Source organism: Sturnira hondurensis, unplaced genomic scaffold, assembly GCF_014824575.4.
Source record: "Sturnira hondurensis isolate 20B ecotype Veracruz unplaced genomic scaffold, ASM1482457v3 Scaffold0024431, whole genome shotgun sequence".
Taxonomy (NCBI): domain Eukaryota; kingdom Metazoa; phylum Chordata; class Mammalia; order Chiroptera; family Phyllostomidae; genus Sturnira; species Sturnira hondurensis.
This window is the reverse complement of record NW_028097062.1, coordinates 857387-881249: the sequence shown is the minus strand read 5'-3', so window position 1 is coordinate 881249 and position 23863 is coordinate 857387. Positions and strand designations below refer to the sequence as shown.

The 23863-nt window shown below is 44.8% G+C and overlaps 1 protein-coding gene across 3 annotated transcripts in view; it reads right to left on the bottom strand.

Annotated features, from left to right (window-relative positions):
• CHRM3 (cholinergic receptor muscarinic 3) overlaps nucleotides 1-23863 on the bottom strand; it is a 463556-nt gene that overhangs the window by 314534 nt on the left and 125159 nt on the right. For 2 of the 3 annotated variants that reach the window (XM_037038558.1, XM_037038561.1), the window contains exon 2: nucleotides 4615-4721. The exons of the other annotated variant lie outside the window; for it this stretch is intronic. The gene's annotated coding sequence lies outside the window, so the exon portion shown is untranslated. The remainder of the gene's footprint in view (nucleotides 1-4614; nucleotides 4722-23863) is intronic. 3 annotated transcript variants of the gene reach the window in all.

Sequence of the window (23863 nt, the reverse complement as noted above, 5' to 3'; positions counted from 1 at the left end):
GAGTTTGTGTCTCCCCCAAATTTAGGTGAAATCCTAATGCCCATGTGATGATATTTGGAAGTAGGGTCCCCAGGAGGTGATTAGGTGATGAGGGGAGTGTCCACATGGATGGGATTAGTGTCCTTATAGAGAGACCCCACAGAGATACTTAGCCCTGCTACCAGGAAAGGACACGGTGAGAAGAAGGCCTTCGGAGAAGCAAACTGCCCCGCACAGCAGCTCTGCTGCTGTCCTGCTCCGGGACTTCCCAGCCTCCAGAGCTGGGAGGACCACGTTTCTGTCCTGCACAAGCTGCTCAGCCTAGGACGCGCCACCGGCCCCAGCGAATGAGACAGAAATGTAAAGCAATTATTGTAAAAGATGTGGATGTAGTCTATCACAGAGGCACGCACACGGTACAGAAGTGAAGAAAGAAAGAGGGCATTTTAAAAGCAGGATGAAGGAAGTCTTCACAGGCGGCAGAGCCTATAAAGTGAGCTTGGAAGGACAAACCAGAGATGGATGGAGAGGGCCCTCGGGCAGGAGGAGGCCACTCGCTGGGCAGTGAGGGAGCCGATGCCTGATGAGGAAGGAAGGCCGTATGTAGCACCTGGCTTGGCTGCCTATCTGCCCGCCTCTGCCTCGCGGACCATCCTCCCAAAGACATTCACAATCCTGGCCGCCCTGAACCTGCCAATCTTGAGGTCCCGCTGATGAAGACTTCATCTCTCTGTCTCCAAATAACCACAGACATCTGTTCTGAACACCCCTCGTCTCCTCTGAACTGCATGGAGGCATGTACTCTTTTTACATGGCAGAGTTACTGTCCTCTGAGCCATCAGACTGGCTTCTGACCAAATCAGACTCCTTTAGGAGATTTCTAAATCCACAAACAATGTTTTTATAAATAAGTATCATAAATAACTCACAACATGAAAATTCTCAGGGAGACACGTGAACCCGTCTGTGTAGCACAGCAGGCACCCCAACACCAGGACTCTTCTCTTCCTTCTCATTACACCATAAATCCTGATGTGAGACTTCAAGATGTGAGTGCTGACCACAGGGAAGGACTGCTGACGCAGAAGGCAGCAAAGCCCTGGCTGCAGCGCAAAGCAGGCACCAGGTTATCCCCCCTCCCCAAGCCCACCCCACCGCCCCTGCACCGCCTGGGAAAGCACCTGCAAACCTTTCCCATCAGAAGCCCCCCGTCCCCCAACCGGCATTTCCATGTCTGCCTGTTTCAGGAAAGTCTATCAAGGCTAAAGTTACTGCAGAAATAAGCCACAAGAAGAATCAAAGGGAGTGTGCAAAGCTGTGCTTAATACTATAATCGGGAGTAGAAACCAGGCAGATTAATCGGGAGTAGAAACCAGGCAGATTAAATTTGCACACTCCCTGAGGCATTGGTTGTCTCAGAGGGTTTATAAGTAACTGCAGGGAAGGAGACTTGGCACACTGCCCCAGGGACACACAGTGCGGGTGGTTGCTCCTGGCTCAGGTTACGGCCGCAAGTTATCAGTATTTCCCACCTTGGGAACAAATTATGACTCATTTGAAAAACACCACTCGTTTCAACCACTGCATCCAGAAAAATACAGCCCAAAGGACAATACCTACATTTATTCATCACAAGAAAAAGTAGAAAATCTGATTCAGACTACACAATTCTGAAAGGGAGGCCCAGCCCTTTCACTCCATCACTTTATGACACAATCCACATTCCCATTTTTTGCTTTCTCTCCAGAAAAAAAAAAGTCACTTTAAAGGTGGTAACAGGTATAATTTTAGAACAAGTTAAATGCTGAGCTGATAATATTCTTTGATAATCAAAAATACATTTTATGTTATTTTCATTTCTTAAATTAGGATGCCATATTTCAGTTATCTTTGCACTTTGTAATTTGATTTACCTAGTTTTTTTTTTTAAATTTTGGATCTAACAAAACAGCTCAAAATTACCACATTTATAAAAGTACCCTAAATACAATGTACAACAAGGACATTCTCATTATCAGAGAATCTCTCATCTATGCTATTTTAGAAGGACGTTCCATAATAACTCACCACTGCACCTCCACAACTCCTCCCAGTGAAGGAATGGCCGCCATGTCTTGACAGACACTGTGGGGAGCCACCCTCAAAAGAGCAGTATGGAATGTATTTTAATTTTTTCTATTTTATTTCTCAGACACTGAGACTTCAAAAGTTTCCACCATGAACTGATAAAGGATATGAACCTAGGGCTTTCTAATTCCAAAGTCTGTAGTAGTCAGCACAATCCCAACTTGTCCAGTGGATAATAATTACCAATCCTGGTTACCCACCGAGCATCACACAGTGCGCCCAAGCATCCGACCATATTAACTCATGTATCCACCAAGTTTTACTATTAGACCCATTTTACAGATGAGCCCACTAAGTCACAGCGATGTTAAATAACTTGTTCAACAGGGCAAAGCTGGAGGTTGATGCACTGGTTTGCAGCCCCTGCCAGTGTGACTCCAGACAACCTCTCCTCCATACTTAAGGGTTATGTTACAAATCAGCAAATGAATACAAGTTACCTGTTATTAAGGTTTTTGTTTCACTTATATGCAAACAATATTCACATAATAAGTCACTGATAATCATATCTCTGTCTGGAAAAGAATGTGAAAACAAATTNGTCAGCACAATCCCAACTTGTCCAGTGGATAATAATTACCAATCCTGGTTACCCACCGAGCATCACACAGTGCGCCCAAGCATCCGACCATATTAACTCATGTATCCACCAAGTTTTATTATTAGATGAGCCCACTAAGTCACAGCGATGTTAAATAACTTGTTCAACAGGGCAAAGCTGGAGGTTGATGCACTGGTTTGCAACCCCTGCCAGTGTGACTCCAGACAACCTCTCCTCCATACTTAAGGGTTATGTTACAAATCAGCAAGTGAATACAAGTTACCTGTTATTAAGGTTTTTGTTTCACTTATATGCAAACAATATTCACATAATAAGTCACTGATAACCATATCTCTGTCTGGAAAAGAATGTGAAAACAAATTTTACTGCATTGGCCTAGTTGTATAATGAATTTAATTTTAGTGGAAAAGTCTTTCTCAATATGACTAAATATATTTGTTAAGATTTAATTTTTAGTCTTTTATTTTAAACATGTAGCTGTATTCCATCAGGTAAATGGAATGGTCCTATGAGGTGTTAAGAGATTTCAGTTAACAAAGAAATTAAATAAATTAATATCTGATCGAATTTCTATATTGTTTCCTTAGTATCCTAAAATTAAACTTTGCATAAAAAGTATTCAGTGCATCTTTTTTATTCCAACTATAAAGATCTACAAATAAAATCTAATGAGAGAGGAAATATCCTGAAGTTCAGAAGCAGAAACTGAAGTCTATTTATTGGTGGGGACTGGCAGGCACGATAAGCGTGTGTTTATTCATGTTTCATGCCAACATAGTGTCTCAAATGCAAGAAATTAATGAATCGTTAATTAAACTTAAGTATTATTTTATCACTTATCTCTTAGGTGAATCATATGGAAAATGCTGAATTGTATTAATGAATTTAAAAATAAAATCATGGTCAAAATTTTTACCAGCTCTCTACTTGTAATATTAGCCAGTCCCAGAGAATCCCATCCACTTTTGTGGGGTTTTGAGGTAACTGTAATAGCTGTACTGTACTGTAAAGCTATTACAGTACCCTCTCATTTGATCTGTAAAGTAACCTAATGAACCAGGTAAACTAGAGTCTCCCACTCATTTCACAGATGGGAAAACAAAGGCCTAGAAATTTAAGGGGTCAGTCACATGTTAAATGCTGGAGCCAAAATGAAAATCAAGGTCTCTGACACTGGGCATAATTTCTTTTTAATGATGCCATAAACGCCATGCGTCAATCATCATACGCTATTTTGTAGTTGGAAGCATATCAGATGCCATGTTGGGTAAAAGTAAGATAATTGAACTGGTTCAGAACATTAAGCGAAGTAAAAATTTCACGTGTACATTGCCAGATTTGTGTGAACTAAAAGCTGGAGGAAACTTTCCAGTGACTTTTTTATTCAGTTAAAAGGATGGGTCCTGGCTGGTGTAGCTCAGTGGATTGAGCGCATGATCAAGGTTCGATTCCCAGTCAGGGCACATGCCTGGGTTGCAGGCCAGTTCCCAGCAGGGGATGTATGAGAGGCAACCTTTATACATTGATATTTCTCTCCTTCTCTCCTTCCCTTCCCCTCTAAAGATAAATAAATAAATAAAATTAGAAAAAAGGATGGTAACATTCTACACTTCTAAATTCTGCCTGTAGAGACACAGGGTGAGCAAAAGTAGGTTACAGCTGTTTACTTGGAAAATAATATTATAATTAATAAATAGCATTGTAAGAATAAGATCTGTGTTTCACATACAACTGTAAATGTACTTTTGCTCTTCCACATGTATGTGAATGTGTGTTTATAAAAATAATAGATACATCCTAACCTGTTCTTTTCTTCAGACTAAATCTGGCCACATTTCATGGTTACAACACAGACACATGTATTTTGCATGTTGTTCATCATAAATGAAGACTCTTAAAATCTCGCTCTGTGACCAAGTACAAGATGTTGAGTAAAAAGCACCTACTAGGGCAGAGCCTCAGTGGCGAGCGTCCTGGGGAGAACGGGCACTGCCCTGCCAGTGCACAGTCCGGCGAGCCTCCGAGAGCGAAGCTGCACCATCACTGGCCAGACCTACAGAGACACACAGACATGGCAGAGTCAGTCACAAAATACCACTTCAGAGCATTTGCACAACAGCATCCTCCCAACTTGTGGCACTGGAAGAAAAGGCTGCCTGACAAACAATGCAATGGAAGGGAATTCCTGATGCCCCTCTGTGCTCCAGGCAGTGAGCAGCAGAGCAGTCAGGACGCACCATGGGGCAAGTCCAGACGGCTGATGAAGACGCCATAAATTTAACAGTAAACTAGATAACATTACTGGAAGGTCATCATTTAGAAAAAGAAACACAGTGAGCAAGAAAGCAAACTCAGCATCCTCTGATACGGAACATTGTTTGGGGCCTGTGTGCTGAGTATGATTACACGCCTGTGCACAAAATTTCATTTGGCCTCGGAAACAAAGATGCAGGGTATCGGAGGCCCTCACTTCTGCAAGACACTGGAGGCTCAGAGCTGGTGGGCGAGGCCAGCTCTGAGCTTCCACACCCCCTCCACAGTGTGAGTGCACTTGGGCTCTCGCAGTCCTGGGGTGCACCAGGACAGCAGACATCAGTGCGGTGTGTTCCCTGGAAGACAGAAGGGTATTCTACTCGGCTTTGTACATAATATAAAGTGGATCTCATGTGGGAATACAGTACCCAGCACATGTGAGTATTAAAGCTTTGCTGAGTAAATTAACTAATAAAGACCAATTACAAAAGGAGGAACTGGCGTATATTTTTGTTTCGTCACACTTTTGTTTCGCCCATTCTATCACTTACTTACCAAACTTATCTTCCTGTTTGCCACACAATCTCATGAGGAAAATGTAAAAAAGTCCTGAGGTTCAGGCATGTTCACTCAAGAATTACAAACCAGTGAGTTTAGTTTAATTGGAGTCAGTTTAGTTTAGTTCAACTGGAGAGGTTCCTGAGGAACAGCACATGTTAAATAACAAAGCAACTGTCTAGAGAAACAGGAATAAATCCCCCTCACTCTTCTGGATCTGGTATGAGCTTTCTAACAGAACTGACTACTTCCCTGTGGGAGATCCCACGCAGAACGCCTGCACACACACAGGAGAAAACCAACATGGCTAAGACCCTTGGTAGAAGATCATGGCCAGAAGGAACCAGGAGAAGCTGCTTCTGGATGAAGATGTGGTGGAGAAACAGGCAGACAGGGGACCCCAATGATCAGACCCTAATTCCCTAAGAAGCGGTATGACATCTGCCAATGGCGGGGTGAGCACCTGACCCCTGCCACCTGTTTCTGTGTAGTCTGTGAGCTGAGAATGCTTTTACATCTCACATCATTGAGACAAATCAAAAGAACCATGTAAATTATTTGCAATTCAAATGTCAGATACTATAAATAAAGTTTCATTGGAATATAGCCATACCCACGGGTTTCCATGTTGTATCTGGCTGCCTCATGCTGCAAAGACAGAGTGTGACTCGCAAAGTTTAACATGTTCATTATCTGAACCTTTATAGAAGTGGTGGGCTGACTTCTGGTCCAGTTTGTTCTCAGTTTGGAGGGGATGGTATGAGAGAAAGGAGGTGCTTTGGGGGCAGATTAGAAGCAGAGGGTGGGATCCATTCCCCTGCACAGGATGGAAAGCCCCAGTGTTACCATGAAACAGCCAGTAGCAGTACAGGGGAGTCTCCCTGAGACCAAGATGGCGGCAGGGAGAGGTTCTTATACTGAATGTGCTGAAACCCGCAGATATGAATGGATGGGGCCCCAGCATAATGGAAAGCTTGGAGGATGAATAGGACCCTGAGGCACCCAAAACTGGAGATAATTGGATAGGAAAAATCCCTCCTCTTCCTGTCCCTCCTGCAGACTTGAGAAGAAGGATAGAGGTGGTCTTCCAGATGGAAGTTCACAGTTCTCCCAGGTTGTGCAGCACATGGATAAGCCTCTTTGCTTTTGCATCACGAGTTGGCTTTTTGGGGTGACAGGTGGCTGAACCTTGGTTTTTGTTTGGTAACACCAGGGCAACCTGACAGCTGCATTGATGGGATGATGGGCTTTTCCCAAAAGGATCACTGGACAGCTGGCTGGGCTCAGCCACACTGGAGGTTGGACTTAATTTGGCACACTGTCCAGACCAGAGAGGATGGGTAGAGAGAGCCCACCTCCTCCAGGGCAAGGGTCCTTTCCCAATGTGACAGGGTGGTGTCCTCATGGAGGACACCTGTGGCACTGTGATCCCTCCCTGTATGTGCCATCTCTAGAGTGACAGACAGCTGAGGGAACCAGTCCTCCCGCTAAAGGTCCGGGCAGGAAACTTACCAGAGCACACGAAACATGCTGTCCACCTCATTTAATGGCAAACAGCGGCCATATTGAAAATGGACAAACAGTGATGATGCAAAACAAAATGAAGCTCACAGGCCATAAAAAAGACTCAGCTAGGCCTCCCACAGAGAGCACAGCGGTTTACGGGAGAAGACACTGATGTTTGAAAGTAAAATTTGTTTTGTACAGCATCTGCTTTGTGCTCTCAGTGAAGTTTGAGACAACACAGGACAAATCTCAGAATTTGTCTTCAGAGAAATTCATTAAGCCCAAATAAAAGAGAAGATGCATAATTTGCATTTAACTATTAATTGCACCTAAGTGAAGAGGATTGATCACAACTTGGGTCTGAACCCCAGTTCCACTATATTCTTGCTCTTCACATTCAAATTATCACTCCTATCACCTCTAACATAGGGTTATTCTGAGAGCTGTACAGACAAAATATGCGTAAAATGTCCAGCACACTGCCCATCATGTGGGAGGCACACAACATGCCCAGCTCCCTATCTTCTTTAATCTCTGCCCCTTTCCTTTGCCACCTCACCCCCGTCCTTCTCCCAGCTCCCCTAGAAGGACTGTTACAGTGACGGGCAACAGGCCCCAGGCAGGCAGGTCTCCCTGCTGTCAGACTTGACCTTGTGTTTTCTGTTTTCTCTGAATAGATCCCATCTGCTACTTGTGGTTCCTTCTTTATTTAACAGGTAAGTTGGTATTCATTTGAAAAAACTTGAATTCAGAAGTAAATTCTGCAACCATCCCTTATCCCTCAGGCAAAAATACCCTACTGCAGCACTGTATGCACAAATCCATTGCAGTTAATGCTATATCATTAAGCATCTACCTATGGTTTTCCCAGGAGGCCATGCCTTGACTGACAGGCTATGATATCAGGATGACCAGACCTGGTCTCGTGGGGCAGACAGACCCGTGAACACACGCACACACTCTCTGCCTGCTCACTGGCCTGGCAGTGGGGGTGGCAGCCGCGGCCACGACTCTTGCTGAGCAGAGAGCACCTTCCGTTGCCAGCAGTGGCTTCCGAAATGCTAGGAACACAACAAGGTCTATTATTTGTTGAAGGAAAAAATAAAGAAGAAAAAGAATGATGAAAAGGTGAATTTGGTGAGGACTCAGTATAGGAACAAAAAGGAACGCAACATATTGTTGGCGGCAGTTATGGCTTAATTATCCTAAAAGTCCACCTGAAAATAATTACAAGATACTATAAATCTCTTCATTTTATACATGTGGGTAAATCACGTTTAGAGGTAGTTCCCAATAATAAACTTCCTCGTTTCTTGGGCATCTACTAAGTGCCAGCCTCTGGTAGGTACAATCTTTCAGGAAGCTATTGTTTTCTTTTTTTTTAAGAGAAAGAAATTGAAATCCAAGTATATCGAAACCTTAAGGCTAGGCATCTCCACATAACAACTAAGCTTGGTCTCCACTGTTGGGAACCGCTCTGCCTGGTTTCAGGAATTAGAACTAACCCCCATGGCTAAGGATGAGTGAGTGACCTCCGGAATGTGAGCCACAGGAGACAAAAGCTTGTCTCTGGTAGCAAACGCTGCCTCAGCTTACTCCCCTGCCCCCAAAGCCTGGTCGCTGTTGATGACGGGTACGACTCTTCACAGTGAGGGGCAACCTAAGCCAGACATGATCACTTGGGAGGCCATTCATGGAAGGACTTGGGGGGCTGCAACAAAGAGGGAGTGAAGGACCCTTGCCCCCTGGCTATTCTGACATAGCCCGAGTCCCCATTTCTGTCTGGGAGAAGCACTTCCTGGCTCTAATCCACTTAAGCCTGAAAACCTGATGGGGAGGGGTGCAGCTCCTTGCCTTGCTAGAGCTGTATCCCAGGTGATCTGGCTTAAGAAAGAATTCCTAAAAATCCTGTGAAATCTGCTTTGCTAGGAGTGTTTTCATTCATATGTTAAGGATCAGAGCAGGAAATGAGTATGTCTCCCCAAGTTTCTGCAAACCCCCTTTTCTGACAGACACTGACTCAGACTAAGCCCTCAGATTTCTTTGAAATGTTATCTACTGTTTGATCCTTGCCGCCTGTATTCCTGTGTATTAGAACCCAATAAAAGCCATTGAAGAAGGGGCTCCAGGCCTTTTTCCTCTGAGAAATTGGCCACCTCTCCTCCTTAAGCAGATTATGTCTTGGTAGTGTTTACTTTCATCCATGGCAGATGGGGGGACTTGAGGGCAAAGTCGCCCCCACACTCCACTTTGTTAAAATAATACTTGTTGCATAAATAGTTAATAAATGGTAGTTATTACTTCTATTAATAATACTATAACCCAACAAAAGGAAAGCAGTTCAATGCTATGAAATGTTACTTTGTTAAGCTTACATTAAGTTTAATTGCTATAAGACACATGGAAGTTAAGTTAACATAAGAAAATATTATACATAAATGCAGAATACAAGATATTATGTATAGGTTCATTAAAATTTTATGTAGATTAACAAATATTGGAAGGTAACATAATGAAAATAATAAGACTGTGTGATTATAAGTAACTTACTTAAAGTTTATAAATTTATTTGGGAAAGTACGAATTTACCTGAGTTAAAATTTTTGTTTGAAAGACAGACAATGGGTACAAATTTGCAAAAGTGGTGATAACAAGTGCCTTAACAGACCTTCTCCATACTTGAAATGTCTTTTTTTTTTCCTGAGCAAGACAATAAATTACTGTTGAAAAAAGCTAATTTGTTGTTTGTCTATTTTTCTATTGGGAATGGAAACATATAGAGGCAAAAATTATTGAGGCCATGTTTTCTTTGAAAAGGAGTCATTGAAATCCTTTACTCTACTTAAAATAAACATAGTTTACTTCAAAATTTCCCAATTAGCATAAGCAATCAACACATGATGATGCAATTTCCTGTATGGAAAGTTTATATATATATATAAAATCTCATGTTTCACACAAAGACATATTCCTGTAGATAGGAGAGAGCCAGAGAGCAAGAGAGTGCTATTTTAGCAGAACCACAAAAGGAATAGAGACAGAAGTTATTGCCCCAAAATGGGCAAGACTGTTTGGTCAAAGCCACAGACCTGACCCCGGGCTGGGCTGGGCTGCCTTGGCTCTGCGCACCGACCCTGCGAGAGGACCTGCTCACAGCCCCTCAGGCTTCACTCTGGCACAGAAGGCATGCCTGTCAATCAGGACGCAACTGAGCTTCTCTGACTCCCTTCACATTATAACTGAACAAAGGCACACAAGTTGGAAGAATTCTGTTTAATCAAAAGCAGCATCTCTTATCAAGAAAGTACAAAAAAGTGAACTTGATTGTGCAGCTCTGCTGCCTAATCTCCAGGAAAGCTGCACCGCGCCCGCTGTGGGTGGTGCTTCCTGCCGGGGATCCTGCCCCTGAGGCTGCTGGGGATGGAGCCCAGATCTGAGCTCACCAACAGCGGGGCCCAGGACAAATGGTGAAAATGCACATTGCAGCCAGCTTCTGCATACTTTGAAGGTAATGATGCTAGTGTGAGAAGCACTGTGGTAAGATAGGAAAAAAAATAATCAAAACGAATGGCAGGCCTGGTGGAAAGGGCTCAGGTGCATCGGTGTAGGAGGCGCGCCTGTGAGTGCGTTTCACATTCTAGCGGGCAGGTTGATACATGTGTTTACATAAGTAAGCAGCCAGTGTCACTTCATGATGTCAACTGCCTATTAAACTTTAAAGACTAGCTGTACTGAAGATGAACTTGAGTGTTTAATCTGCACTTGCTCTCCTGGTGTGCCGATTATTCTTTTCTATCAATTTTAAGTGAGGACATTAAGTAGACAAAAGTCAGTGCATTTTTAATGTGTAATTTACAAACAGAGACAGCAGCTTCTAACTCTATTTGAATGTTCACTCTGACTCTGACAGTATCTAATTGGGCTGGAAACATCCATCAGCAGTGGGCTGTGGATACAGGGCTCTCACAAATCAGAGCTGTCAGGAGGGCACGCACAGGGCCAAGCTGTGTGCCAGAGGGCCGCTGCAGAGGCGACCTAATGCTGTCAGCCACGACTAAGGGCTGGCTGCCAGAGAGAAAGTGGGGAGCAGTATCTATTGGCACCTTCCTGAAGAGGAGAAAGGAAAACACTTGCAGAGACTCTCATCATGCTGTACAGTTGCACTGTAGACGAGAACCACGTAAATTACACGGAGGCGTGCTCACCACACCCTTTGGCATAATCTCACTACTGCAGGCCCCCCCCCCCGCCCCCCGGGCTCCTCCTCGGCACCCTCCTTCTGCTTCACCCTCTACCTTGTCTGTTTTAGCAGCTGCATCACAATCAGTGTTGCGCATGCACCCACCCACTCAGGTGCTCATACTCTGATCACTGCTTTTCAGGCATACCGTTTTCTAAGTTTCCCAAAACTGTCATTATTACCAGTATTTTACAGAAGCTGAAGTTCGTTTGGACCAAATTTCAAAGCCAAAGAGCCAGGAAGTGAAAAGGTGCAGGAGTGAAACCCTAATCCATCTGATTCTTGTACAGTCAAAGAAAGATTCCTGGGAGCAGAACTGTGTGAATGCAGACCCCGAGTGCATGAGGCATTACAATGTGGTCTGCAGAGATGAAACTGGGAGCTGAGTTAAGTTACCCTTAAGAACTTAATTCCATATTGGAAAACCACTTACAAAACAGTCTTAAACAAAAGCAATAGAATAAGTACATAGGGAACAAATAGAATTAATTTCTGAACCTTAATGTGAAGAGAAACCATGATTAATGACAACACACCAGTTCATTCATGGACAGAAAAAGAAAAACAAAACTGAAGAAATGGTTAACAGGGTATTTCTCTACCAAACTGCCACAAAAGTAGCAACCTATGAACACCTGGGCCATTTGAGAAATGTTGGGGAAACTAGAGATGCAGCCCAGGGAAAGCAAATTAAAAGTCATCTTTGAATGACTTTGAAAGATGACCTTCCCTTTCTTAGAAAAGTCATCTTTGAAGCCTAAGAAAGAGAAAAAAAGGAAGCCAAAGAAGGAAAAACAAGCTTAAGTACGACCTTAAGACCCGACAGAGCCCACTACTGGAACGCTGCCCCGTCCCACTAGAACACACCGACAGAGGCAGACATGCATTTGGGCCGAATGGAACTGCACCCTCGGACTTCTCAGCTGCTTCCGGGGCCCTGAACTTCCTGCCGGAGAAGCCAACAGAACCAAGCGGCACGAGCGCCAGGTTTTCTGTTTCCACACTCTGGCCTGGATAATGAGCTGGCTGTCTTCATGAATCTCTATGGATACTTTCTCACTTTTGTCTTGAAAGGAAATGATTTATAACTCAGAAATCATGGAGTTACCACAAGTGGATATTACACTTTTCAGAAAGATGTTGGATACAGAAATGCCTCAGGTACATTTTGGAGTCAGAATATGTACAAATTTAACAAATCTCCTTGGTCTTTGGAAGTGATGACACTTGCTTTGGTGACAAAGCAGGGTCGGAGACCCACGCAGCCAGCACACCTCTCTCCGGAGCCTCAGCTAAGCTCAGAGCACTGGGCCCTGTGCTCTGGGGGAGGGGTGGGGCGGTGCAGATGGCACCCTGCTGGTTAAAACAGCTGCAGGGTTTGTTATGGCAAATGCATTCCCTGTGTCCATGCATCTCTGCACACAGCTTCTCCGGGCCCAGGCCTCTCTCGCTCGGCCCCTCTCAACACGGAAAGTGTCATTCTAAATGTGGATGGAAGAAGGGCCTTTCCGATTATACACCAGGGAAAGTAGGCTTCTAGGTTAATTCCCAACAACAGAATTAAGGAACACAGGTCCAGCAGTCGTCCTAAGGTCTGGGACACACAGTCTTAGGACAGGAACTCCGCCACCGTGGGTCTGCGCTGGTTGCTCTCAAGCTGTTCATTCCTGCAGTGCAGACAGCCAGTAAGATAATCAACCTCGTGGCAGGGATGTCTTGTAACCCATAAGCACAGCACGCCCTGATGGCCAGGGTCACCTGGCCGCCAGGCCGGGGGGCAGACGCACTCTTTACAAAGCTGCCCCTTTCCTCAGTCACAGCTCCTGGGTGAGAATCTTGGAGCTACCTTCTCCACCTCAATAAAGACTGTTTGCCACGGCGGGAAGATGGCTCTGACCAAGAGAATACTACAGCCATCCCTTCCAGCCAGATCCCTGCACAGGCCAGTGAGGGGGCCGGAGGGGCTCAGGCTGCCCCTCACACACCGCTCCTCAGGGGGCAGGAAAACGCAAGCCGAGGTCGGTACCGGGTGAGCTGCTGCCTGCACATCTGGACGTGTTGTGTTTTCTCATTCAGGCTGCAATAGTTTACCATTTTCCTAGTGATTTTTCTTTCATTTTCCCTTGTGAAATTCCTTTAACCATGGGCTGTTTAGAGGTTTGTTTGTTCAATATTTAATATTTTGAAATTTCCCAAATTTCTTTTTTATTGAGTTTACCATAACAGGTAATATTGTTAGGGTCGGAAAACACAGTTTATGTGACTTGAAACCGTTTAGTTTACTGACTCATGTGTTGTGGGTCTAACTTACAATCCATCCTGAAGAATGTTCCACCTGCACTTCAGAACAGTGTGTTTGTTTTGGGATAGAATGTTCTACTGACTTTTTTGCTTTCAGGTTGGTTGGGTGTGTTGTTCAAATCTACCTCCCTGCTGATTTTTGTCTCTTCCTTTCAATTACTAAGAGTGGAGTAGATGTCTCCAATGATTCTTATTGAACTATTTACTTGTCATTTCAATTTTGTCATATTGCAGGGCTCTGCTATGTATTTTCAATCATTGTGTTTTCTGATGAATTGACCCTGTTAGCATCATGAGTGTCTCTCCTTGACTCTAATAAATGTCCTTTGCTATTCTGTTTTCAAGATTTTCTCTTTTTTTCTTTCAGCAGTTGGACCCAGATGTTCCTAGGTATGGATCTGTGTTTATCTGACTTGGAGTTTGTTCAGGTTCTTAGATTAATATGTAGATTAATATCTCACAAAGTGTGGAAATACTGGCCATTATTTCTGAAGATACGTTTTGTGCTCTCTTGTCCTGGACTCCCGCATGTTGCAATGCTGATGCTGCACCACGGTCCCCAAGGCTCGACTCATTGCTCCTCATCCTCCCTTCTTTCCAGAGACGGCTCCTTTGCACAGTCTGCAGGCCCACTGACTGTCTTCTGCCATCTCAAGTCTGCTTAGAGTCCTTCTAGTAAATTTTCATTTGGTTCTTTTATGTAATTACTATCTCCTCATTGATATTCTCTTCTTGGTGAAAGATCTTTCACATACTTTCCTTCAGTTCTTTAAGCATGCACAACTTTTGTTATTTTTAACATATTTATCATGGCTCCATTGAAATCTCATATGCTAAGTTCTACACCTGGGCCCTCACACTGAAAGTTTCTATAAAATGTTTTCCTTATATGGGTCACACTCTGAAAGCCCCACTTTCCTAATTCAGATTTTGTTTATTAATTTTTATAAGCACACTGCTTAGAGCTGTTCACTTGTTAAATGTTGGCATAAATTTTAGTGGATGATGCAATATAAATAAAAATACATCATACTGCCCTGGCTGGTGTGGCTCAGTGGATTGAGTGCCAGCCTGCAAACCAAAGGATCGCTGGTTCAGTTCCCAGTCAGAGCACATGCCTGGACTGCAGGCCAGGTCCCCAGTAGAGGGTGCACAACAGACAATCATACACTGCTGTTTCTCTCCCACTCTTTCTCCTTCATTTCCCCTCTGTCTAAAAATAAATAAATGAAATCTTTTAAGAAATCATACTAATTTCAGTTAATTTGGTGGGATGGAAGATTGAATTTGAAGAGTTGAGAAATTAGCAGCTAATTTAATAATGCAATTAATTAACCTGATATATTCTCAGAGATATTTATTATCAATAGTTTCAAGAGATATGTGAGTGGGGGAACTGATGAGTAGCATCAAGGAAATAGGCTATAACTGAAGAAGAAGGTTGACCCTCGCACCCGAGGCTGACCCTAAATCTGCAGAGATGACCGCTGGGCTGATCCAAGGATGCACGCTGAACGGACAGAGGCAGGAAACTACATCATTAAGTAAAGTAACAAGCAACTATAGGACACCTCACAATATACCCGCTAAGCTCCAAAACAAAACAGGTTTAGAATTTGGACTTTGTACATCCACCTCTTGGACGGCCACGCCACGGTGGCCAGAAGCCACCAAACCAAAGAAGTGCTGCACTGGAGGATGGCTCATCCCAAAGCAGGACTGGCAAGTGTTTCTTCAGTAGTTACTTTTAAATCTTATTTCCTTTCCCCAAAAGAAACTCCAAACATTTCTTCAAGTATTAAAAGAAGACATCAGTGGGTTGAGAAGCAAATGGGGGATGAGGAGGTGGATCTAGTGAGTGCAGACCACTCTCCACACCTACATAAGAAGAGAGCTATCCTTCCTGTTTTTTTTTGTGTGTGGTACCAGAGAAAAGATTTTATTGTGGTCGTCTCTCCCCCACACGGAATACACGATCTTTTATTTTATTTTATTCGAACCTCTGCTGATCCAGGCCTCGCCCCAGTTCTGTTGGTGACACAGGTGCCAGGTGCGCTGTGAGGCCGTGTTTGGGTATTTACCACAGCTGGCTCGCCGGAACCCACGGGGGGGGCACCTTATTTACTCTGTCACCTGGGCCTTCAAGCAGATGGCCAGCCAAATGTCCAGTGCACGACGAAAAGAGTCCATGCAAGGTGTCTGTGCTGCTCTCAGAAGACACATGCAGTGAGACTGGCCAGGTGGACTCCCTCCCTGTGTGAATCAGTCCCACTGAATACGAGCAGGAATCAGTCCCATTGAGTACGAGCAAGACAGAATCTCATGGCTTGCCCTTCACCACACACTGCAAGGGTGTGCCCATCTCAGAGAGAGCTGACCCGGACAGCTAGGAGTTGCCATCATCTCAGAATGAGAAAAAGAAGCTGCGAACATAAAAGAGTCTTACTCTCCCCGAATGTACTCCATCTAGTTACTCAAACTTATTAAATACTGATAAGTTGCTGACTGATTATGTAATCAGTTTTACATTTTCTCTTAATCCTTGTATCAACCATGGGAGGGTCTTCATTTTAGAGATGAAGGAGTTAAGTAGCCTGCAAGAGCTCACACGCTTCCATTCTCCGCTTGACCACTCTGCAAAATACAGAAATACTAAATGCATGCCTGATCTTGTAGTAAGTAACATGCAGTATAATAGGTTTTCAAAGAAACTATATTATGAGATGAAACTGAATTACAATAACAACAAACAGTTGATACTTTTAAGTGCTTACTGTAGTGTGCAGTTAGGTATCTTACATTCACTTGCTCCTTTCTCTCTCGTAAGCCTCTCAGGTAGGATCGTTAATTATCTTCATTTTGGGAGATGAGAAAACTGAGGCTTATCAAGGTTAAGTCATTGAAATTCATCAGCTGGTAAGAGATAAAAGTTGCGATTTGACGTTTACCAGAGGCTGTGAGAACACAGAAAAAAGAGCCAGTCACCAACTTGAGCGCCTTTGAAGCTTCACATAAGCCTGGTTCACATCTGGACTGAGGTTGGAACTGTGGGTGGGAACTCATCTTGAAGGTCAAGGTGAGCACCCCACACCTGAGGCCCAGCTTGTGGGACGACATTCGGTTGTCACAGCTGGGCCATGGCCAGGAGGCCAGCAGCGCCTGCAACAAAGGGTGAGAGAGGAGCAGAGGGGAGACAGGTGGTGTGTGGAGTGGCTTACTGAGGGGCTGGCACAGGTTTTAAGAAGTTCAATTTTTACAACACTATGGTTACCAACTGATGCTCTGGAAACTCAATTCCACATGGGAATCCTCTTAGCTTGATCACGTATTATATGTTACATTGGCCAAGAAACTTTAACCAATTGTTTCTTCATGCAAAAAAACTGAAATAAGCATAGCAACTATTTGTAGGTTGTTACATCAGTAATGAGATACAGCTCTTGTAGAAGACCCAACGGTACATAAACATAAAAAGAATCCAATAAAAACTAGTTATTCTTATGATTATTAATATGGTATTATCATTATGAATCAGCCAGTCTTAGTGTGCAGCTGATAGAAAATAAAAGTAAAATAGGAAAAAATCTAATAAATGGAAGTGGGCTCTTTATTTCCTGCCCAGGAGTTGGCTCTACCAACTGCAGCATCCGCATGGGCTACATTCACTCACACTTCACTGCAGCAAAGGAATCAGAGCAGGAATGTGTTTGCTGCAACAAGAAAGTATCTACCTGGTGGAGATGCGGGGAGACAACCTGCTGCTGGCTGACAAAACTGGTGTCCAGGTGGCATTTATATGCATCCCAGAGGTCTAGCCTGTGGGCAAGGTGAGCCCTACTAGCTGGTTGAAACACTGATGGACCTGAGTTGTGACTCTTGTTTCACGTAAAAGATTGGTTATGCATTGTGTGTATCACAGCAGCCAGTGATCAGAGGTTCAGGAAGGAAGATTAGCTCTGTATAGAAATGAGCAGGAAACCAGGCACATAGGAGATGGCACACTAATCAGAGCAACTAGAGGATAAGGAGACCTGTCCTGTGGGCTATGCCAATACAGAGGGACTGGACAGGCACAGGTGTAGGCAGAAGGAGCAGACATGGCAGGTCCAGGCAGGGTTTGCTCAGCACAAGAAACCTTAGTCAGGCAGCTTATATAAAGCCCGATTCTGTTGCCCTGATGTGATGAAGCCAAGAGGACTTCTCTCCTGCCGGCCCCACCTAACCCAGCTGAAGCTCCACCACCAGCTTAGCTCAGGGCTTCCAAACCTGGCTCCCAGCAGAATCATCTGAGAAGACCAAAGATATGCTGATACCCGAGTGCTACTCCTAGGCACTGATTTCCTTGGGATTGGGTGTCCTGGGCATGCAGGTTTCTAAAAACCCCTGAGTGGACTGTCACATGCAGCCAGGATACAGAGATTGCTGGGGTAGGCAATGTGAGTAGCTCATCTTTTGCCGACTTGCCATTATTCTAAACAATAATATGCTAAAAACAGAAAGGTGTCTTGTGGGAAAACACGTCCTGTGACTGAAGAGTGACAAATTTAATCTACTGTCAGGTTTTAAAAGTGTGTGTGTGTGTGTGTGTGTGTGTGTGTGTGTGTGTAAGGCCTGTCCAGAAAAAGTCCAGCCATTATAAATATAGTAACAGGTCGCATGACACCGATGTAATCTGGAGGTCAAGGGAGAGTGGACTGGAATGTGCATGTGTGAACAATGACAACCTCACTGTACTAGTTGGTGGGGGTGGTACATGCCATTGAGTGAGGACATGACCTGTGCAGCTGTCACTTTCAAAATGACTGAGCAAACAGAGCAACAAATTTGCACCAAATTTTGTGTTAGGCTTGAACATTCCTCTGTGGAAACTATTCAGATGACTCAGAAGGCTGCAGTTTTAGGCAACTGGTGATCAGCAGCTTCATCATGACAATGTGTCCATTCATGAATTGTGTCTTATACAGATTTTTTGGCAAAATAGCAAATCACCCAGGAGACTCAGACCCACTACAGCCCAGATGTGGAACCCTGTGACCTCTGACTTTTCTCAAAACTGAAATCACCTTTGAAAGGGAAGTGATTTCAGATTGTTGATGAGATTCAAGAAAACACCACAGGGCAGCTGATGGCGATTGGGAGAACTGTGTGAGGTGCAAGGTGCCTACTTTGAAGGGGATTGAAGCATCATTGTCCTGCATCCAATGTTTCTTGTATCTTGTATCATCTTCAATAAATGTCTCTGTTTTTCACATTTGCATAACTGCACACCTTCTGAACAGAACCCGTATGCTGCCCTGAGACAGTGGGTGGGGCAGGTGAAGTGCTACATCATGTAAACAACCAGTTTGTTCATTTTCTCTGAAGAGCATCCTGGGAACATGCTGTAATTTGTATTGTTCAATGTCAGTCGAACTTCCGTTAATACCCAAATAAGCAGCCTACTCTGTATGTACATTTTCATGTTATATGATTACAACTTAAAAGACAGAGAGAAAACCAAAAATATTTAACAATACAATAACTGGTCATCCAGTCAGGGAAGAGCAACATGGAATCCCATAGCGAGGAAAGTCCAAATTTAGTGCCCTATTTTAATACATGGAAATGGATTTTAAAATAAAGGAACATGCATAATAACACACTCTAGTTAGCACTCTGTAAAAATATGTATGTTAACAGATTGGAATGCTTGAACTTGCTCTTTTTTTCACTTTACGAACTTAATATATTGCCCTGGCTGGTGTAGCTCAGTGGACTGAGCATGGGCCTGTAAAGCAAAGGGTTGCCAGTTCAATTCCCAGTCAGGGCACGTGCCTGGGTTGTGGGTCAGGTTCCTAGTGGGGCCATGTGACAGGCAACCACACACTGATGTTTCGCTCCCTCTGTCTCTCCCTTCCCTTCTGTCTAAAAATAAATAAATTAAATCTTAAAAAAGAACTTAATATATTTAGAAATTCTTAACTTATACGAGTGTTACAATAGGGCATGATTAAATATTTTTCTGAAAATGACAGATTTGGGGAAAAGGAAGGAGTAGTGACTGGAAGCGCCCGTTCGTGGTCCAGCCTTCCGACCGCACCCAGGTATCCAGGGTGGCGGTGTGGCTTCAAGAGGCCACGTAGGTTTCACCAGTCTCGTTACAAACTTTTAATCATATAATTTGATTTAGTTTCATTGTTGAGGTAAAACATGGCTCATCCTGATTAAATTTTAAAAATGGAAAGAAAACCTGATTGTCAGGCTCAGGTTATAAATTTAGTCTGTGGAATTCATTGATTACATTTAACAGAAAACCCCACGATAACAATGATCTTACTTACATTTATCAAATTTATCTGGGTAAGTAGTTAGCCAGCCCCAAAGAAGAACTTGGCAACAAATAATTGAATACTCTGCCCATGTTTTGAGAAAAAACACTCTTTATATACACAGATCAGTCTGGTGAGAGTGACAGAAGTATTAAACATACAGAATTACTTTTTAAAAGGCCAGATTGCTGGAAAGAACAATGAAATAACTGTCTTCAGGAGAAGAAAATATATGTTGTCAGTGAAATATGCACTTACTTTAAGAATCACAAAAGACCTGTTTTTGAAAGAAAAGGGTAAATAATAATATAAAGAACTAATGTATATATTCTTTAAATCAGGAGCAAACTGGAATTATTATCTATGTGGGGCTGTTGAGTTTTCACAATAGTTAAAACAGTGGGGGATGCAGGTAACATGATTTTGGTAGGTTTAATACTTGAAAGTGGAGAAATATGGTTTAAATTTTCCAGGGGGGGTTCTTAGCTCCACCCTATAAATCCTACTTGCTAACAAAAAATTACCTGTCATACTCTGTGTGCTTTGTCAGACAGGGCAACGGTCTCACAGTCTGGGCAGTTCTTACTAAATGCTATTCTTGCTAAATGTCAAACTGTAACACAGCCTTTGCCAGGTGGCTCAGTTGGTTAGAGCTTTGTCCCAGGCACTGTAAGGTCTCTGGTTTGATTCCCGGTCAGAGCACCCACCTAGGATGCAGGTTCCGTCCCCGTGAGGATGCAGGCACAGGAAGAGACTGACTATGTTTCTCGCTCTGTCTCCTTCTCTCTCCCTCTCCCCCTTACTCTCTCTGTCTAAAATCGATTTTAAAAAATGTTGCACAGTATTTTGCAGACCAGCTGTAACAGGATAAGCTTGACAAGAACCCAACCCAACAAATGGAGCCAACTGCAACTGCAAAGAAATCAACCTGTAATTCATCAAGCAGTGTATGTCAGCAAGGGTTAAGCCCCCTTGGGGGGTGGGGGGGAGACAGAACTTTGGATGCTAATCCCCTGCCTCCTTTACCTGCTGCAAGTAAATAAAACTACCTTGTGATGATCACATCTCATTCTTAAATAGAGCACCCCAAGCCGTGATCTCCTTGATTTTGCTGTCTCATATTTGGGGCTCTCCTAAAAGAACCCCCTCTCAGCCTGGTGTGGATGCTTGATGAAGCAGTCGGCAGAGGCAGCTGGCTCCAGGCTCCTTGCTGGCGTCTCCATGGGGGGCAGGATCTGTCTATCCTTTGAGAGACCCCCAATCGGTTCTGACCTCCTGTGTGGATCCCTGGCAGCAAAGTGGAGTGACCACCTGAACCTGTTTCATTTAGTGGCTTTGGAAGGGAGGTGGTTAGGTCACCAGTGTTTCTACTTCTGTTGTGGGCACAGGGTTATCAGGGTTATCTTTTCAGTTCTGATCCTCGCTTTCTAGCTGGCAGGGCAGGAACTGCCGCTGGGAGGCCTGACCCCAGTCTAACTGGAGGAGCTCAGGAAACTCCTGTGAGGTAACCCAGTTCCTCGGGGCACCACGTCTGGTCTGGTTGTCTGGCATTCTTTGTGTATCTGCCTTGTCATGTGTAAATGTGCTGGCTGTGGGAAACTCAAATTTGACCCCTGAATGTACCTTCTTGGGATGCATTCTTCACAATTGGACAAAAAGAGCTCTTTTTACTTGATTTGAAGAAATCATGTGCTTATATAAATTAAGAAATCCAAGAAATGGGGCAACGGCAGGAAGCTGCCTGTCCTGTCCAAGGCAGCCTTGGTCCAGACTAAGCAGTCTCTGTGCATTTGGGAGTCACTGTTTTCTAAGTGCAGCTTCATGGCTCCTCACGTTGCAGCCTTCGCTGACCACATATGAGCTGCTTGCCCGCAACCGTCGCCCTGCAGTCGTCCAAGCAGGGAGCTTTCTGGAGCCACTGCTCGAGGGCGGAGATCATAACGGGGAGGGGGAAGGGCACCCTGGCCTTGCAGTTCCCTGGACAAGAGCAAGGCACCCCTCCAATGGGCCGCAGCACCCGCACTGAGGAGCACAAGCAGGTGAGCTCATGGTCTCCACTGGAGGTGAGCTGGGACCAAAGAGAGGCTCTCTTGCCTGGAAGACAGGCAGGCCTGAGCTGGGTTTATCTATGAGCCATTTGAATAAGACTCCGAATGCTTCTCTTCCTCTGAGAGATAAGAAAAAAAATGATGTGCCACATCTCTTCAAAGAGCCTCACTGATAGAAGATGTTCTATGAGCCGGTGTGAGTTCAGAAATTTTACCAGAGGTATGGTAAATACTCCTAGGACCAAGTGCCCTAGGAGTATTGAGAACTAAATAAAACTGCAATTACCTGATTGGATTGGTGCCAGAAAAAGAGAAAAGTGTGCTATGATTTTAAAATGTAGTTTGAGTCGGCTTCACTGGACTTGCAAAATGAAACAAGCAGGATCAAGCATGTAATGCGTTTTGAGTAAGAAGACAAAAGGCTGGGCTCCCTGGGATGTGGTGTGGGAGGAAGGTGGAAACCACACAGGGAAATGAAGTGCTTTAGTAAGATTTTAGAGTGGCCTTAAGAAGTCATTGTGGGCCCCCTGTCCTCTCCTCGGCAGCACGGTTTCGAGGCTCCTGACTCTGGACAGGTGCACAGCCACGCACTCCCTGGTGTCAGAGCCCAGCTGGATCCAGAAGACCCCTCAGACCTCAGCTTCTGTTCTGAGCAGCACTCAATTAGCCCTGCTTCTCCTACACAGCTGGGGGGTGGCTGGCTGAGGGTGGGGCAGGTGGAGTTGAGGGAGCTCACTGTCTGCCTCCTCAGACAGAACGAGGTGCTTCTGAGCTGTGTCTGTCCCTGGGGACTGGTCCCACTCAGCCTGGGCACAGGGAGTAGGACCAGCTGACAGGGCACCTGCCCTGCTGGGGAAGCCCTGGGTGGGGCAGCCCTGTGTTTTGTCACAGCACAGCAGCACAGTGTTCTGTTGAGAACACTGTGCTGCCCAGTGTGGGCTGGGATGGAGACGGTAGAGGGGAGGCCACGCCATCCAGGGCCTCCTCTCAGCAGACTGGGAGTGCCCTGTGGCAGGTAAGCAGGCTGTTAACCCAGGCAGCCTGGGCCTGTCCTCTACCCCTCACTACCCTACTGGTCTGGGACAGGGGAGGGGGCAAGCTTTGGGAAGGCCCTTGCATTGTTTGCATTTTTTGCATTTTTACTTGGGGAAGTTCCAACTTGAAAATGGGCTGTTCTACATTATGTAGATGCCAATACTTGTCATCCCTGACAAAGAAACTTCAGGCAGAAATATTTTTCTGAACTTAAACCATCCAGCAGAAAAGCGATACAAAATATCCAAGGAAAAGGCCCAGATATCCAACCAGAGGTTAAATATCCGGGCTTTCCTGTTTCCCCAGGACCAGACAGGCCACCCACAGAGCAGAGGGCAGTAACAGCCAGTCTAGCTCCGCCTCCAACCTAAGATGGTTGAGAGATTTTCTGGGAGTGACAGGACTCTGTAGGCTCTGAACCCCAGATTTTGGTCTTATAGCCAAGCCTCTAGACCAGGGTCCCCAGCCCTGGGCTGTGGAAGGCTGCAGTCCATGGCCTGTTAAGACAGGGGCCACACCGCGGGAGGCGAGAAGCCCCGAGCCTGCAAACCTTCGCTCACGTTACTGCCCAAGCTCTGCCTCCTCCCCCCTCATCCCCTGTCCTGGAAAAGTCATCCTCCATGAAGCCAGTCCCTGAGGCCAAAAAGGTTGGGGACCACTGCCCTATATGATACATTAAAGGAGAAGAAACTGTCCCCTTGGAGCAGGACAAAGTGGGCCAGACCACTTTCGAAAAACTAGAGACAACACTATAGGGATCTCCTGTCCTGAGAAGCCTTTGAATTGCACTTGCAGGAGATGAGAGGGATTGCTTCAGGGGTCTGAGCTCAAAGAGTGGGGTCCCTAAGACAGGCAGCTGCCCGTTTCACTAAGAACTGGGCGCAGCACGGGCAGGTGGCCTCCTGTCTGAGAGCACTGGCTGCCGCTTGCACATGCATATCAGACG